The sequence below is a fragment of the Danio rerio genome, chromosome 20 (genome assembly GCF_049306965.1).
Source record: "Danio rerio strain Tuebingen ecotype United States chromosome 20, GRCz12tu, whole genome shotgun sequence".
In the NCBI taxonomy this organism is placed as follows: Eukaryota; Metazoa; Chordata; class Actinopteri; order Cypriniformes; family Danionidae; genus Danio; species Danio rerio.
Genome location: NC_133195.1, coordinates 56,233,587 through 56,250,000, shown reverse-complemented (window position 1 = coordinate 56,250,000; position 16,414 = coordinate 56,233,587). Strand labels below are relative to the sequence as shown.

General features: G+C 33.3%; 1 protein-coding gene and 1 long non-coding RNA gene across 2 annotated transcripts in view; one reads left to right on the top strand and one right to left on the bottom strand.

The window, feature by feature from the left end:
- pycr3 (pyrroline-5-carboxylate reductase 3) overlaps positions 1 to 16,414 on the bottom strand; it is a 547,472-nt gene that overhangs the window by 117,734 nt on the left and 413,324 nt on the right. The window lies entirely within an intron of this gene.
- LOC137488708 (uncharacterized) lies at positions 10,831 to 13,823 on the top strand. Its single transcript, XR_011007884.2, has 7 exons — positions 10,831 to 10,931; positions 11,068 to 11,155; positions 11,895 to 11,978; positions 12,099 to 12,153; positions 12,253 to 12,328; positions 12,403 to 12,579; positions 12,916 to 13,823. It is a non-coding gene; the product is annotated as an uncharacterized lncRNA (long non-coding RNA).

The following is a 16,414-nucleotide window of genomic DNA, read 5'->3' as shown; positions in this document are numbered from 1 at the left end:
AAATGGAGAGCTCATTCCTCAAAAGCAAGTATTGATGTCAATCAAACTGTCAGTATCGTCAAAATGAAAAGTCCTGACACCATTGTTTATGAACAAGATAGTCAGATGGCTTAGTCATGTTTTCATCATGACAGTTTACTCTGGACATTTTTTCCAATGCTAAAAAGTCAGATGTTGGTGACACGTCCTGAAAATGCTCAAGACAGCACTGTATACTATTAACACAGCCATTTAAAAACTACAGTAAAGTTGGACATCACTTAATTTAGTGAGTTATCTGAGTACAAGACACTGAATATGTATGTTTCACATGCTTACTCTGCATTTGCTTTTGACAATCCTAATTTATTCACAGCATTGTGCAAAAGAATAAACACACCCTTATTTACAACAAACATACACTCACTTTGGGTAGAGCTGTGCACAACTGTACACAATAATGCAGTACATATTGGAACTGAACCTACAACACACACAGGTCTGTAAATCATTTATCAAATTGTTCAATTTTAAAGACATTTTCAAGAAAATAAAGATTTAAATTTGTTTGACTCAAGTAATGAAATGAGGACTGTTAGTTTTATATTGGATGACTATTCAGCATTTACAAGTTTAGTTCATTTTGACTGACATGACATAAGCAGATGATGATGTTATAAACAGCAGTGAGTTGTATGAGAGCAGTTGATGCATGTCCACAAGCATTTCAATGTGTTGGAAGGAATGAGAAACTGCTACTTGGATGTGCACAAATGACTAATTGTTTTGAGAAATGCATTATCTGTTGTGCAAATTTAAATAGTGTTGTGAGAAATGCACCAAAGCCACTGAGAAAAACTGTAATTAAAAAGTAATTTATTTTATTTTATTTCTAATTTGATTTTGTAATTTAAATTTAAAAACATATTTATTTTATTTTTAAAAAATTAAAGGACTATTTTTAGTATCTTTGCCCTCAGTTTAATTTTGAGTATTTAAGATGCATAAAATATCATGAAGTTTTTCTCAGTCTCTAATTAACCTAGTGAAGCCTTTAAATGTCACTTTAAGCTGTATAGAAGTGTCTTGAAGAATATCTAGTCTAATATTATTTACTGTCATCATGGCAAAGAGAAAATGAATCAGCTATTACAGAGGAGTTATTAAAACTATTATGATTAGAAATGTGTTGGAGAAATCTGCTCTCCGCTAAACAAAAATTGGGTGAAAAAAATAAACAGAGGAGCTAATAATTCTGACTTCAACTGTATATATATTAAAATATTCTCCTTATTATTTGTAATGTATTTACATTTTTTATTTTATTTTATTTAACTCCGCAGAAAAGATTAGAGAGTACATAGATGATTGAAAATTTAATACATTTTTAATTAAAATTTTCTTTTCTTTTTTAATTTAAATTTTATTATAATCTTTATTAAAACTTTTATTTTAGTAAAATTCTTTTATTTTGTAATTTTTATTTAAAAATTTTTAAAGTAATTTTTAAATTACATTAATTAATTTAATTTATTTTATTTTATTTTACTTTATTTTATTTTATTTTATTTAAATTAAATTAAATTAAATTTAATTTAATTTAATTTAATTTAATTTAATTTAATTTAATTTAATTTAATTTAATTTAATTTAATTTAATTTAATTTAAGAAGTAATTTTATGGATGAACATCCATTGTTAGACAAATTAAAAGTTTTAACAGCGAGTCCACAGAAACACCCAGTTTAACAATGCGTTGCTTTCAGCAGTCTAATAAAGCTGCTTGAGTCTTGGGACAGAAGGACCAGAACAGAGAGGCGAGTTTAACAAGAGTATCGGGTGAAGCGTAACTCGATCACCTCAGGCTTTGGGGGAACAAGACACAAACACAGCGTCTGTCTCCTGGTCTTTCCCAGATAACAGAGAGCGTTTCTCCCCTTTCTGACTCACTTCCTGCTGAAAAAAAACACATATGCATCCTGAGCTTTTTCCTCCAGTCACACATTCATGCCCTCGACACAATAAACCTACTTCCCAGACACACAATAATAACAAACCACTAATTTACACAGAGAATGTGTTTCGGAGTGGTTTTAAAATGAACCTAAGCTCTTTTTTCAAGATGTAAAATACGTCTCTGATGTCTCTAGAGTGTGTGTGTGTGTGAAGTCAAAATAGCTCACAGATTATGTTCTCTAGCTCTCTGAAACTGACCCTTTCAGGCTTTGATCCTAATTGTGGTGTTTTGGTGACTGTCGCTTTAAATTCAAATGAGATTGTGCTCTTTTTCAGACGAGGGCGGGGCTACAAATGCCTGTGTGTCAGCATAGTGGCAGTTTAAAAACAGCACTGGCTTTATCAGTGCTCGTCAGGTCCATACCTGTCAACATTGGGATGTGAAAATAAGGCATATGCCCCCCATAATCAGGGATATGCCTTATATGGTTATTTCTTCAACTAAGGGGACTTTTAAGTCATTTGATCATATATCCAAATATATATAATTTTGTTCAAATTCCTCTTCCTTTGTCAAACTAACAATAAAACCTACTTTAAAATAATTTACTATCTTTCTATTATATATTTTTCATACTATTCAACCTGCTTTTAGATGTCAAAATCACTGTTTTCGCCTTGTCGCTCACCCTGAGTGTTAGGGTGCTTTCACATCTGTTGTTCGCTTCATTTGGTCCGGACCAAGGGTAATAAATGATACATCGTTGCATTTTCTGCCGTCTTTGGGTCTTTTTCACACTGCTGGCTTTGGTCTGAACCAGTTGAAACAAACCAAAATGCAGTCATCTGACAAAATCCACATCTCTCATTGGCCAGATGTTGTTGAACGTATTTCCTAAACTGCTTATTGATTGGTCAGAATTCAGGTGCGGGAAAATGCCAGTGAACTCCCGCAGGTAAACAAAACCTTTTACTCTGGAGGGACGACTGCGCTGGCTGATTGTATGACTGCTTGAGACAAACTCTACATTACGAAAATGAAGCGCGGCTGGAAAACAGTGTTTAATGCATCGCTCATCACTTCAGGAGGAGCCGTGAATTAATTTAGCTAAACTGCGACATGCTCATCTTGCGGAAATAATACCAACGATCCATCAGGTAATGTTTTCCCCTCTCACTCTCTCTCTGTTGGTAAAGCGCTGTCAACAAATATTTTCCTCCATATCCCATAATGCACAACGCATCGGCCTACGGCAGCTGAATTAGTCCAAAAGGCGCAGTACTTTTTGCGGTTGGACCTGTTTTAGTACGGATCATATTCTCACCACAAACGAACCACTCCAGGGTTCGTTTGAAAGCATAACGAGACCACCTCTTCAAGCAGGTCTCGGTACGCTTATTTGGTCCGCATTTGGTGCGCACTCGAGTACAATTGCTGCATTCACACCTGCCCAAACGAACCGCACGAAAAGGGGAAACGAACTCTAGTGCGATTCAATCGAGCTAAACAAGGCAGGTGTGAAAGCACCCCTAATCTTCATCAATGAATATAACATTTTAAAATATTATTTATCTGGTATCTGTTAATGGATCTTAATGAAGCACTGGTGAAATAATTTCAATATTTCATAGTTATTAATGTGAGACTATTATCAATAAGGGTGGCAGGTGGCAGGGCAGACTCTTATGGATAGGGTGAGAAGCTCTGACACTCGGGAGGAGCTGGGAGTAGAGTCGCTGCTCCTCCACATCGAGAGAAGTCAGCTGAGGTGGCTCGAGCATCTGTTTCAGATGCCTCCTGGATGCCTACCTATAGGGAGGTGTTCCAGGCATATGTTTGACTGCCTTCATTTACTTCATTTTGAAATAAGCTGCATATTGAGATGTGCTGGAATTGACATTTGTTCAGTTCAGGATGGAAAAAATGTTACGCTTATCGAAGTTTGTCCTCTTACAGATCTTACAACTTTAAACTTATGAGACTGTTACGTTAATTTTGAACAAGTTTTTTTACTCAACTTCACAAGGCTAAGAATAGTTTAATGGCCCCCATATCATTAAACCATCGCATTATCAAACTCTAGTGTGACCACAGCTTGACATGAATCATTTCTGACTGAAGCTGCGGTCACACACTAGAGTTTGATGATGCGATATTCTGCCGTACGGCTCTGCGACAACACTGAAAAAAGTGTTGCATGCAGAACTGTTGCAAACAATTTATGTGTTAAATCTAAACAAACTAAGTTTAATAATGTTCAACTTAATTTGTTTGTTTAAATTCAGCCCAAATAAATTGTTTACAACCACTTAACGTGAAAAAAATGAGTAAATGCAAGGAGTCATCTTTGAATACTTCATTTCAGTGAAGGGGCGGGATTAAACAAGATTATTAGACATTAAAAAAAGCGAGCGATTGCTCCATGTTTTACATTTCTGTCCAGAGAGGTCATGTTTTGATCCTCGATTGTTCTCACGCAGTCAAGTGATGCCATTTCACAGGTCAGAGTTCACTAAGCTTGAACTTTGCACCGCAGCAACCTGCAGAATTTAACACATGACCCTGCGCTTCCGGTCCGACGCATTCACGTATATATATGAATGGAAGTCTATGGGGAGAAAAGTCCAGTGTTGAATTCAGTATTTCCTAAAAACATTTGCAGTTTTGTTTTGATAAACGTGACCCTTTTCTAGTTGAAAAATGTAACTGTTCTGCAAAATATCATTAAATAACAAGAATAAATACAATTCCTCTGCTGCTCTGAATGGATTCTGTAACGAAGTGGCTGACACAGAGGGATCCATTTGCAGTATTTTTATTAAACACAGTTTAATAAACAATAGCACACAGATGTTGTGCAAACACAGTAGTATGTAGTCGTTTGGCTGGCGGCAGGTAAACACAGGATGAGTAAGCAGGCATGGGTCAGAAGCAGGCGGCTAGTATCAGAGTCGGTATTCAGGCTGAAGTATAAGGCAGGCGGCAGGCAAGACTTGGTCAATAAACGAAGCAGGATCACAACAGGAAGGCAAACAAGGATGAGACCGCTCAGTAGTGTTAGCCGGGGCAAAACAAGACCTCGCAATGAAGCAGCGTGTGTGTGTGTGTGTGTGCTGCTTATATGTGTGTGGAGTGTGATTGCTGGATGCGTGTCAGGTGTGTCTGCAATCAGTGTAGATGGGTGACGTAATGTCAATAGTCCGGTGATGATGACCTCTGCTGGCCAGCGAGGGGAATGACTGGGAGCGAGTCGGTGACAGATTCATACAAGTGTTAAATTTATTTATTTTTTAAGGTAAGTCCATTATAAGTAACTCTAATCAAATGACTTCAAATATTTATTTAAGACACTTTTACATACATTTTAAATTGTAAAAGTCATTTAATTACAATTATTTAAGTTTTTGCTTTATAGTTTTTGGCTTTCAGGGCATGTCACGCTCTGGGCTCTATCATACTCCTGGCGCAATGTGCTGCAAGGCGCAACACAGTTGTTGTTTGCTAGTTTTAGCTTGGCGCAAGAGTCGTTTTGACATTTTGCGCCACACTGTTTAAATAGCAAATGCATTTGCGCTCATATGTGCGCCCATAGGCCTTCTGTTCTAAAAAGCAGGCATGTTTTGGCATGTTTTGGCGCGTTGCTATTTTGAGAAACTGTAATAAACAGAACAAAGCCGGTCGAAAGTCGAACACAGAGTGCGCCTCGCTTACACACTGCTTAATACACACAAGATGTAGAGCAATACGCAAATATCTTTACATATGAAAAAGAATTAAAATATTAAGGATATATAACGGATATAATAAGGATATATATATAGGATATAAATATAAAGAATTTAAATATTACAAAACATATTATTTTCTAGCCTACATAAATATATTTCATTTCAGCTTTTTCAGTTCATTTAATTTGCTTTTGTATAATGTTATTATTATTAGCAGTATTATTTATTATATCCATATTTATATTTGTTTTATTAACTTAGATTTGCCCACCTGTCAGGTTTTAGACCGTATGGGGCACAGCATGTGTTTTAGGATATAACTCAGGTTTTTGAGCACACTTCATTATTATTGTTCATTTATTCATTTGCTGGAAATTAGAACTGAATTTAGAAATAGTTTTGAAACAAATCTGCGCTTAACAAACGAAATTAATTATTTATAGGCTAATTGATGTCTGTGTGTACAAGGTTTCCCTATCTAAGAGCGAATGTGAAAGTAGATTATGAGATGCCTCATTTCTCATTCTCGTGCTGCAGATGCTCTGTTTAACTGTTTGCTTGTGAAATGCTCAGTTTTTCCACTTAGACTAAGGGTGCTTTCACACCTGTGAATCGATTCAGTTGTTCTGAAACAGAGATTAAAATTGTTACATTGTTGCTCTTTGCTCTTGGAGCGGTTCACTTTCACACTGCAAGTTTCTAATCGGACCAAAAGAGCTAAAACAAGTCACGTGTGAGTAAACTCTCCTCACATTGGTCAGAGTGTCAGGGTTTATTTTGCAGCGTCCCGCTCAGCTGTCAGGAGAGGTGGTGGTTTGGTGGTGATTGACAGGGTGCGCGCGCGTGACGTGTCTGAGGAGAGACGCGGTGGGGAGGGGTGAGAAGGGTGCACAACGATGCCTATTTGAGGACCGGGAGGGAGACGCGAGATTACCGGGAGATCATCACTCGCTTGCGGGCATCCGGAGACTCGCGAAACTTCCCGCCCTACTCATAATTCTCTCTTCATATAGCCGTTTGCTATTACATATCCATAAAACACAGTAATATAACCGCGCTCGGATCGGATCGCTTTCTCACTGCAATCGAACCGCTCCAGGGTTTGTTTCAATCGAGCCGAGACCACCTCATTCAAGGGATCTCAGAGCGATTACTTTGGCGCGGAACAGAGCGCGATTGCCCTGTTCACATATGCCAAACAAACCGCGCTAACTGGGCAAACGAGACACCATCCGAAACAAAAGTGTAGGTGTGAAAGCAACCTAACTTTACATCCTGTAAATAGCGAATGCGCTTATGGCGTGATGCAGCTGCTCTTAAAGGGAATGGGAGATGAGACTCTGATTGGTTTATTCTCAAAACACACCTATAACTTCATTAAGAAAATAAACTCAACCCCTTTAGCCCATGTGCCACGGCGCAAAGCGGATTTTCCCGTCCTTAAAATAGCAAAAGTGGATTCAGACACGCCCTGAAAGCGTTTGCGCCCTTTGCGCATGGATCGTCAAAATAGAGTCCTCTGTGTTTGATGACATCACTTCCTGTCTGTGATCCACCTTGTTGTTTGTATATGGAGAATCATCATGATAATGGCATTATTATAACATTTATATAACCTTTAAGAGGGCTACTTTTAGGCTCAGTGATTTGAACAAAACTCTTAAGTGCACAACTAATTCGCAATGATCAACTGACTGCAATTATGCTTAGATCAAAGTAAAAGTGCTTTGATGAGTAACAAGTGTGTGTTTTGATGTGAAATTGTGTGTTTTCAGTAAGTGACTGTGGTTTTGCTCTCCATGTTGCTCATTTGTTTAGCATTGTAAGGGTGTGTCATTGAAGGAAAGCGTTTGAACAAGCAGTTCAGATTGTGCTCATTTGCATATTATATAAAACCTGCATAAATTAGAGCAAAGTGCATGTACATTACTGCTTATAAATGCTTTTAGAGCGTTTTACTTGACATAGCTGCATTTATTTGATAAAAATATAGTAAATACTGTTAATAAAAATCCTTAAGGGGATAATAATACTGAGCATTTTTTTATTACATTTTTAAAATATTGATTTATTCTAGCCAAACACAAGGAAATAAGAAAAATACTATCGGAAATACTGTGTAAATCTGTTAAACATCACTTAATTTTTTTTATTAATATATTTTAGAAACAAAAATTTATTAGAAAAATAATATTAATGATGTAATTGTTTAATCAAAGATTAATAATGTAGTATGTTAACAAACAATTAAATAATGTTTGAATTACATAATGAATTTAAAGTATAATAATTGCTGGAGTGTGAACAATTTTTTACTAGTTCAGATTGTGCTCATTTGCATAATACATCAAACTCGCATAAATTAGAGCAAAGTGCATGTACTGTCACGTTCCGGTAAAGGGAAAAAGGAGCGAGGACCCAAGTGCAGGGTAGATAGGATTTTATTAAATAATAAAAATAAAATAAAATGCAAAATAAACAACACAGAGTGGCAGAACGCTGACATGTACACTACTGCTCACGAATGTAAATTCAGCATTTAAAAATGAAAAATAATAAAGTAAAATTTGAAAATATATAGTAAATACTGTTTAGTATTAAAAAATCTTCAAGAGCATAATAATATTGTGCACCGCATTTTTAAAATATTGATTTAATTTGGCCAAACTTAAAGAAATAAGAAAAATATAATAGAAAATACTGTGTAACTCTGTTAAACATCCCTTAAAAATTATTAAATATTTGAGAAATACTCAAATAATTTTTTTAAAAAATATTAATGATTTAATTGTTTAATCAAAGATTAATAATGTAGTATGTTAACAAAAAATTAAATAATGTTTGAATTACATAATGAATTTAAAATGTTAATAATCAAGCATTTTAATAAACATTTAAATAATTTAGGTTAGAATTAAATTAATTTAATTAATCATTAAAGGTATAATAATTGCAGGAGGGTGAATAATTTTGTATAGAACGTTTGAACAAGCATTTTAGGTTGTGCTAATTTGCATATTATAACAACTCCACATAAATTAGAGCGGAGTGCATGTACATTAATGCTCACAAATGTCAATCAGTATGATTTTTCATGCTTTTAGACTCAACAAAGCTGCATTTATTTGAAAAATATATATAGTAAATACTGTTTACTATATAAAAATCCCTAAAGGGGCATAAGCATAATAGTTAAAAAATGTTTATTTATTCTTGCCAAACTCAAAGAAGTAAGGAAAATATAATAAGAAAATACTGTGTAAATCTGTTAAACATCACTTAAAAAATAATTAAATAAATTATTTGAAAAATAATATTAATGATTTAATTGTGTATATTATTATATTAATAATTATTAATATATATTAATAATTAAATACTTTAATAATCAATAAAATTATTAAATAATATATGAATTAAATAATTAATTTAGTGAATAATTTTGTCTGCAACCCATATACTTTATATATCATTCATTCATTTATTTATTTATTTTTTTTCGGCTTAATCCCTTAATTAATCCGGGTAGGCAACAGCTAAATGAACCGACAACTTATGTTACATAAATGTTTTATGCAGCGGATGCCCTTCCAGCTGCAACCCATCTCTGGGAAACACCCATACACACTCATTCACACTCATACACTACGGGCAATTTAGCCTACCCAATTCACCTGTACCGTATGTCTTTGGACTGTGGGGGAAACCGGAGCACCCGGAGGAAACCCACGCGAACACAGGGAGAACATGCAAACTCCACACAGAAACGCCAACTGACGCAGCCGGAGCTCGAACCAGTGACCTTCTTGCTGTGAGGCGATTGTGCTACCCACTGCACCACCCTGCATTCTTATATATAGTTTTTATTTGCAATTAATAATAATTGTCACATGACAGAGGAAATGGTGAATCCTGCGTCTTTGAGACGAACAGAAATTAGACACAAACAAGCTTTTAGGTATTAAATGTATCCATGGTTGTTTTCTTCTTTGTGAGGCGTTGTGTTTAAGTGTTTAAGGCTTTGTTTAAAGCTCTGTAGGTCAAATAAAATTCACATAAAGGACACAACAAGACGTTTGAATCAATCATTTTAATCCTGTTGATCTTCGGATTACTCGGCACAATGCACAGGATTTGCAACAAGCCTCATTTATTATCAGCTCTCTTCTCTGATTTGTTAGTCATACAACTTCAGAGGATTTCAGCTGTGAGTTTGTTTAACCTCCTGAATCTCAAACCAAACACAAAAACAATTTAATCCATGCACATTTTTCTGTACTTTGTCATTTTAATCCTGAAATTCTTCTAATCAAACTCGTTTCTGGTTTGTTGATGTGTTCTCATTTTAATATTCATAGTTGCCAAGTTTACTTATAATATGTAAATCAGGTGATCTTCCGTCCATTCCCATATCTGTTTTCAAGCAAAAAAAAAAAAAAAGAAAGCTAAAGCTTTTTCGTTTTTTTTTTTTGCTCACAAATAAACAAGATTTTTGGCTCAATTTTCGTTTTTTAAAGGGCACCTACACTCTCAGAAAAAAAAGGTACAATGAGGGTACAATTTTGTTCCTAGAGGGAACAAAATATAAAATTGTACCTTTAAAGGTCCCATATTGGTCCTTAGGGTACAATTTTGTACCCAAACGGGCTATAAAGGTACAAATGTCCAGATTTAGGTTTGAAAGGTACATTTTTGTACCTTTTATAGCACATTTGGATACAAAATTGTACCGTAAAGGACCAATTTGGCACCTTTAAAGGTACAATTATATATTTTGTTTCCCTATAGGAACAAAATTGTACCCTCAGCTCATGATAAGATCAAGACACTACATAACACTAATTTAAATGTATTAATACTAAACATTAATACTAAAATACATAATTTAAAAATATAATAAATAAATAAATTGATTGAATTAAATATTTTAATAATAAATTTTTTCATGTATTTAAATTACATTTTTTCTCAAAAATGTTAATAATTTAATTTATAATTAAATTTAATTTTAATCATTAAAAACATAAATACTGGTCTTTGCTTACTGTTTAAGACCCTATAGTATATATGGGATGTAGAGTAAGAACCATGCAGAGGGACAGCATCTTCATACAGGTGGTGATGGTGCTGTCTCTTTAAGAATTTGGCTTGTTGAGACGTTATAATAGTGTTTGTTACTGAGGCGGTCGGTAGAGTATGCTGGCTGTTTACACAGAACTTCGCACGCTTTTCAAAGAAAAGTCTATTTTGGAGTCCACACTTTTCAGGTAAGAATGTATTAAAGATTTATTTTCAGTCTCATTTTTACATGTGAAGCCCTGTTCTGTTGATTTTGTCTGACTCTCGGGTCTCGGCTTTCCCCCGCTTTGTGCTCCGGGCTGGCTGGTGTACGTTGGCCTGCAGGATGGAGTTTGCTAAGATGTCTGCAGCTTATTAAAGAAGTTACTACAATGTGATATCGAAGTCACCGAGGGACATAACGTTATAGAAGGTAAGTACTATATGCTGTTAGTTTTCTCGGTGTAAAAGTTCCCTTTATCGCCTACGTTACGTATTCGCGCCTTATATGTTACGTTACGTTACTGCTTTATTAATAAGTGTTGCCACGGCGGAATATAATCGCAACCCAGATAGCAAAATACACTTGGGCCAGTTGCGGCTAGTTTCTCGCCTGCCCGAGTCCGTCTGCTGTATCGTTAACGTACTCGGGCCAGATGCGGCGGCAGAAGCGAGCCGACGCTGCCGTATCCGTGCACCGGAATCGGGCCGTGAGTAATGTGCGGTGTGGCCCGGAGCGGGCGCGACTGAAGTCTTCATATACCTTGATATAAAACCTTTTGTTATTAATACTGGAATTTGTAATTATCGATAATGTTTTATATTTTGAGGCCATTTTCTAGCCTCGGTTGACCGCGGAAATGTAATTTTAGACGGTTATATACACCGCCATTTTGTGAAGAAAAATCACAATTTTGTCACCGGCAAAGCGACTGATTATGTAAACGTGGCTAGTTACAAACGTGGCGTGTGTATGCTTGTACATATCATCGTTTCAGTGTCTAAGTTGTATTAATGTTGAGGAGTGTCCACAAACTCTCATGTCCAGAATTGTTGGTGCTTTACTATCGTTTAACGTTATACTTATATAAAAATAAAATACTATAAATAAATAGTTATTGCTTTATCTTATTGCTTTCCTGAAGTTTATGAAGTTTCCAATTGTATTTCAGGACAAGATTAAACAACATAATGCAGGCTAACAGCATCAGAGCAATGAAGGCATGTCATATGAAAGCATGGCTCAGTTACAAGATGTAAGTATGTCTCATTATCTATACCATGGTTTTAATGGCTTACATACTATTTTAAATTTGTAGGTTTTTACTTACAAACAACAATAAATGTACACCCACGTGTTTAAAATTATTTTCTAGGTTTTCATCGAAAGATGAGAGATCAACTGAAGAATGCTATGGTCCTGACTCTAAGGTACTCTTTCTAAACTTTCTCCACTTGATTAATATTATTAAATTCTAGCTTTGTATGGATTCCTTCATATTTGTTTGTATGCCACATCTTATGTTCCAGGAATTGATTTTACAGCAGCACTACTCATGTTGCCAGCCTTGTTAAGCGAGGCACTTCAACATTTCGTTGTGCTCGGGTGCGTATGTTGTTTTCTGTTCAGTATATGCTGTGATAAATGCATTTTATAATGCTTGATATTCTTTATATTAGGATGACGCAGTGGGTTGTGCTGTCACCTTACAGCAAGAAGGTCGCTGGTTCGAGCCTCGGCTGGGTCAGTTGGCATTTGTGTGAGGAGTTTGCATATTCTTCCAGTGTTCGTGAAGGTTTCCTCCAAGTGCTCCGGTTTCCCCACAAGTCCAAAGACATGCGATATAGCTGAATTTGGTAAGCTTATTTGTCTGTAGTGTATAAATGTGTGTGTGAATAAGTGTGTCTGGATGTTTCATAATACTGGGTTGCAGATAGAAGGGCATCTGCTGCATAAAACATATGCTGGATAAGTTGGTGGTTCATTCCACTGTGGCAACCCCAGATTAATAAAGGGACTAAGCCAAAAAGAAATTGAATGAATGAATGAAATTTATATTAGTCTTTTAATCTGTAATACTTTTTTTTTAAATCGGTGAATATTAATTATTTTACTTTCTATGCATGTTGATTTTCTCTTCATCAGTGATAGAGTGACTGATATTAATGTAATTATTGCTTTGTCATTTACAGTGAACCATCTTCACCACATCCAACAGTTCAAGTACAGGAGGACACCACCGACTGGACAACTGTGTTAACAAGACGAGTCACGGCAGTCTTCAGAGTTGATGGGATTGCGATTGGCCGGGCTAATGATGTGGACGAATATACATTTTTGACATATCCATCTTATTAGATCACCTTGATGTTTCTGCAGTGGAATGTTTTGAATGAACGGTGGACGGTGACAAGCCTCGATCTACTCCAGTTACCAGAGTGATCAACCTTGTTTTTTGTTTCTCTACATGCTCTTGGGATAATCACAATCAAGTTAATCCAGCACAGACACTGCTCTCATTCATGCATAAAGCAGATTTTAAATAACTTGTGGTCCTAATGACTATCAAAGAACATTTTCCAGATATGAGTGCTTTACATGTCATGTTTATCAAAAGCATAAACACATATTGTGTTACAACAAATTACAACTCCACTTGAGGATGATGAGGAGTAATCTACTGATGTTGAGGAAGAGGCTACTGATGTATTTGGTTTTCTGCACTGTTGAAGCAATTTATAGAGAAACTTTGCCTTCATTCTGAAATACAGAGAAAATGTTGATGACAAATTATTTATTATGACTGAGTATTCTGACTAAAGACAAATACTTTGGACTTTATAAAGTGAAGTACTTGATGTAGCCTGTGTAATGTGTTTATAAATCTTAAACAGTATTCTTGTGGTCTTTGTATTAAGGGTAGATTATATACTGTACAGTGAGTGAACAATTTTTATTTGTTTTCTAAATTGTTCTTTTTACTGTTTTACATGTCTGCTTTATATTTACTGTGTAATTTTATTTCTTGACACATTCAGTTGTGAGTTGTAATGAAATATTTCTACATTAATAAATAAAAATGGACATCTGCGAACCAAAATATTTTATTTATTTGTGCATGCAGTCACCAAAGGATCAAAATGCCTGGGTCAGTACCCTGAAAATGCTATATAATATAAAAAGGTACATTTTTGTACCTTCGGTGGGGGTACAAAATTGTCCCTTAAAGGGTACAAATGTAGAAGGTACAATTTTGTACCTTTAAATAGAGGTACAAATTTGTACCCTTAAGGGTACCACCCCAGTGACGGGCCATTTGTACCCTAAAAGGTACAATTTTGTACCTTTTTTTCTGAGAGTGTAGTTTACCCCTTTTACCAGATTTATTATTATTAATATTAACCTATCATTATTATTATTATTATCATTTTTATTATAATAATAATTAATATTAACCTATTATTATTATTATTATTATTATTAACCTATTATTATTATATTACTATTATTATTATTATTAATATTAACCTATTATTATTATTATTATTATTAACCTTTTATTATTATTAGTAGTAGTAGTAATAGTATTAGTATTATCATTATTAACCTATAATAATAATAATAATAATAATAATAATAATTATTATTATTATTATTATTATTAACAACCTATTATTATTAGTAGTAGTAGTAATAGTATTAGTATTATTATTATTAACCTATAATAATAATAATAATAATAATAATAATTATTATTATTATTATTATTATTATTATTATTAACAACCTATTATTATTATTAGTAGTAGTAGTAGCATTAACCTGTTATTATTATTAAACTATTATTATTATTAAACTATTATTATTATTATTATTATTATTAACCTATTATTATTATTATTATTATTATTATCATCATTAACCTATTATTTTTATTCACTTATTATTATTAACCTATTATTATTATTATTATTATTATTATTATTATTATTATTATTATAATCATTAACCTATTATTATTATTATTATTATCATCATCATCATTAACCTATTATTATTATTAACCTATTATTATTATTATTATTATTATTATTAACCTATTATTATTATTATTATCATCATTAACCTATTATTATTATTAAACTATTATTATTATTATTATTATTAACCTATTATTATTATTATTATTATTATCATCATCATTAACCTATAATTATTATTATTATTATTATTATTATTATTATCATCATCATCATTAACCTATTATTATTATTAACCTATTATTATTATTATTAATATTAACCTATTATTATTATTATTATTATTATCATCATTAACCTATTATTATTATTAACCTATTATTATTATTATTATTATTATTATTATTATTATTATTATTATTATTATTAAACTATTATTATTATTATTATTAACCTATTATTATTATTATCATCATTAACCTATTATTATTATTAACCTAATATTATTATCATTAACCTATTATTATTATTATTATTATTATTATTATTATTATTATTATCATCATTAACCTATTATTATTATTATTATTATTATTATTATTATTATCATTAGCCTATTATTATTATTATTAATATTATTATGATTATTCTTATTAACCTATTATTATTAACCTATTATTATTATTATTATTATTATTATTATTATTATTATTATCATCATTAACCTATTATTATTAACCTATTATTATTATTATTATTATTATTATTAACCTATTATTATTATTATTATCATTAACCTATTATTATTATTATTATTATTATTATTATTATTATTAACCTATTATTATTATTATTATTATTATTCATCTATTTTTATTATTAAGGCCTACAGTAGCTCTGAAACAATCATGCAAACCAGGTGCTGCTCGGAATGACTATCTTTGCTCAACATCAGGTGCACAGCAGCAATACATTTAGCGGTGATTAATCATTCATCCATTTTCTTGTCAGCTTAGTCCCTTTATTAATGTGGAGTTGCCACAGCGGAATGAACATCCAACTTATCCAGCATATGTTTTACTCAGTGGATGCCCCTCCAGCTGCAACCCAGTACTGAGAAACACCTATACACACTCAATCACACTCATACTCTACAGCCAATTTAGCTCACCCAATTCCCCTGTACCACATGTGTTTGGACTGCCTGATGCCCGAGCCACCTCAGCTGACTTCTCTCGATGTGAACTGTTTATATGCACCTAATTGGTAGTTTATTGAGCTAAAAGTGTTAGTTATGGGTTTGTTAATACAGTGATTTGTACATTAAAATAAAATGTATGCAAAATAATATGCAAATCTTAAAATAGGCTGCATTTTCGTCATTCAAGATACACTCAAAAAATGATTAACTGGATTTACTGTTTTTAAAGGATGATGGTTGCGAACAATTTATGTGGGCTGAATTTAAACAATCAAAATAAGTTGAACATTACTACATTTAGTTTCATTCATTTATTCGTTTTCCTTCGGCTTAGTCCCTTTATTCATCAGCAGTTGCCACAGTGGAATGAACCGCCAACTATTCCAGCATATTTTTTACACAGCGGATGCCCTTCCAGCTGCAACCCAGTACTGGGAAACACCCATACACACTCTCATTTGCACACGCTCATACACAACGGCCAACATAGTTCATCAATTCCCCTATAGC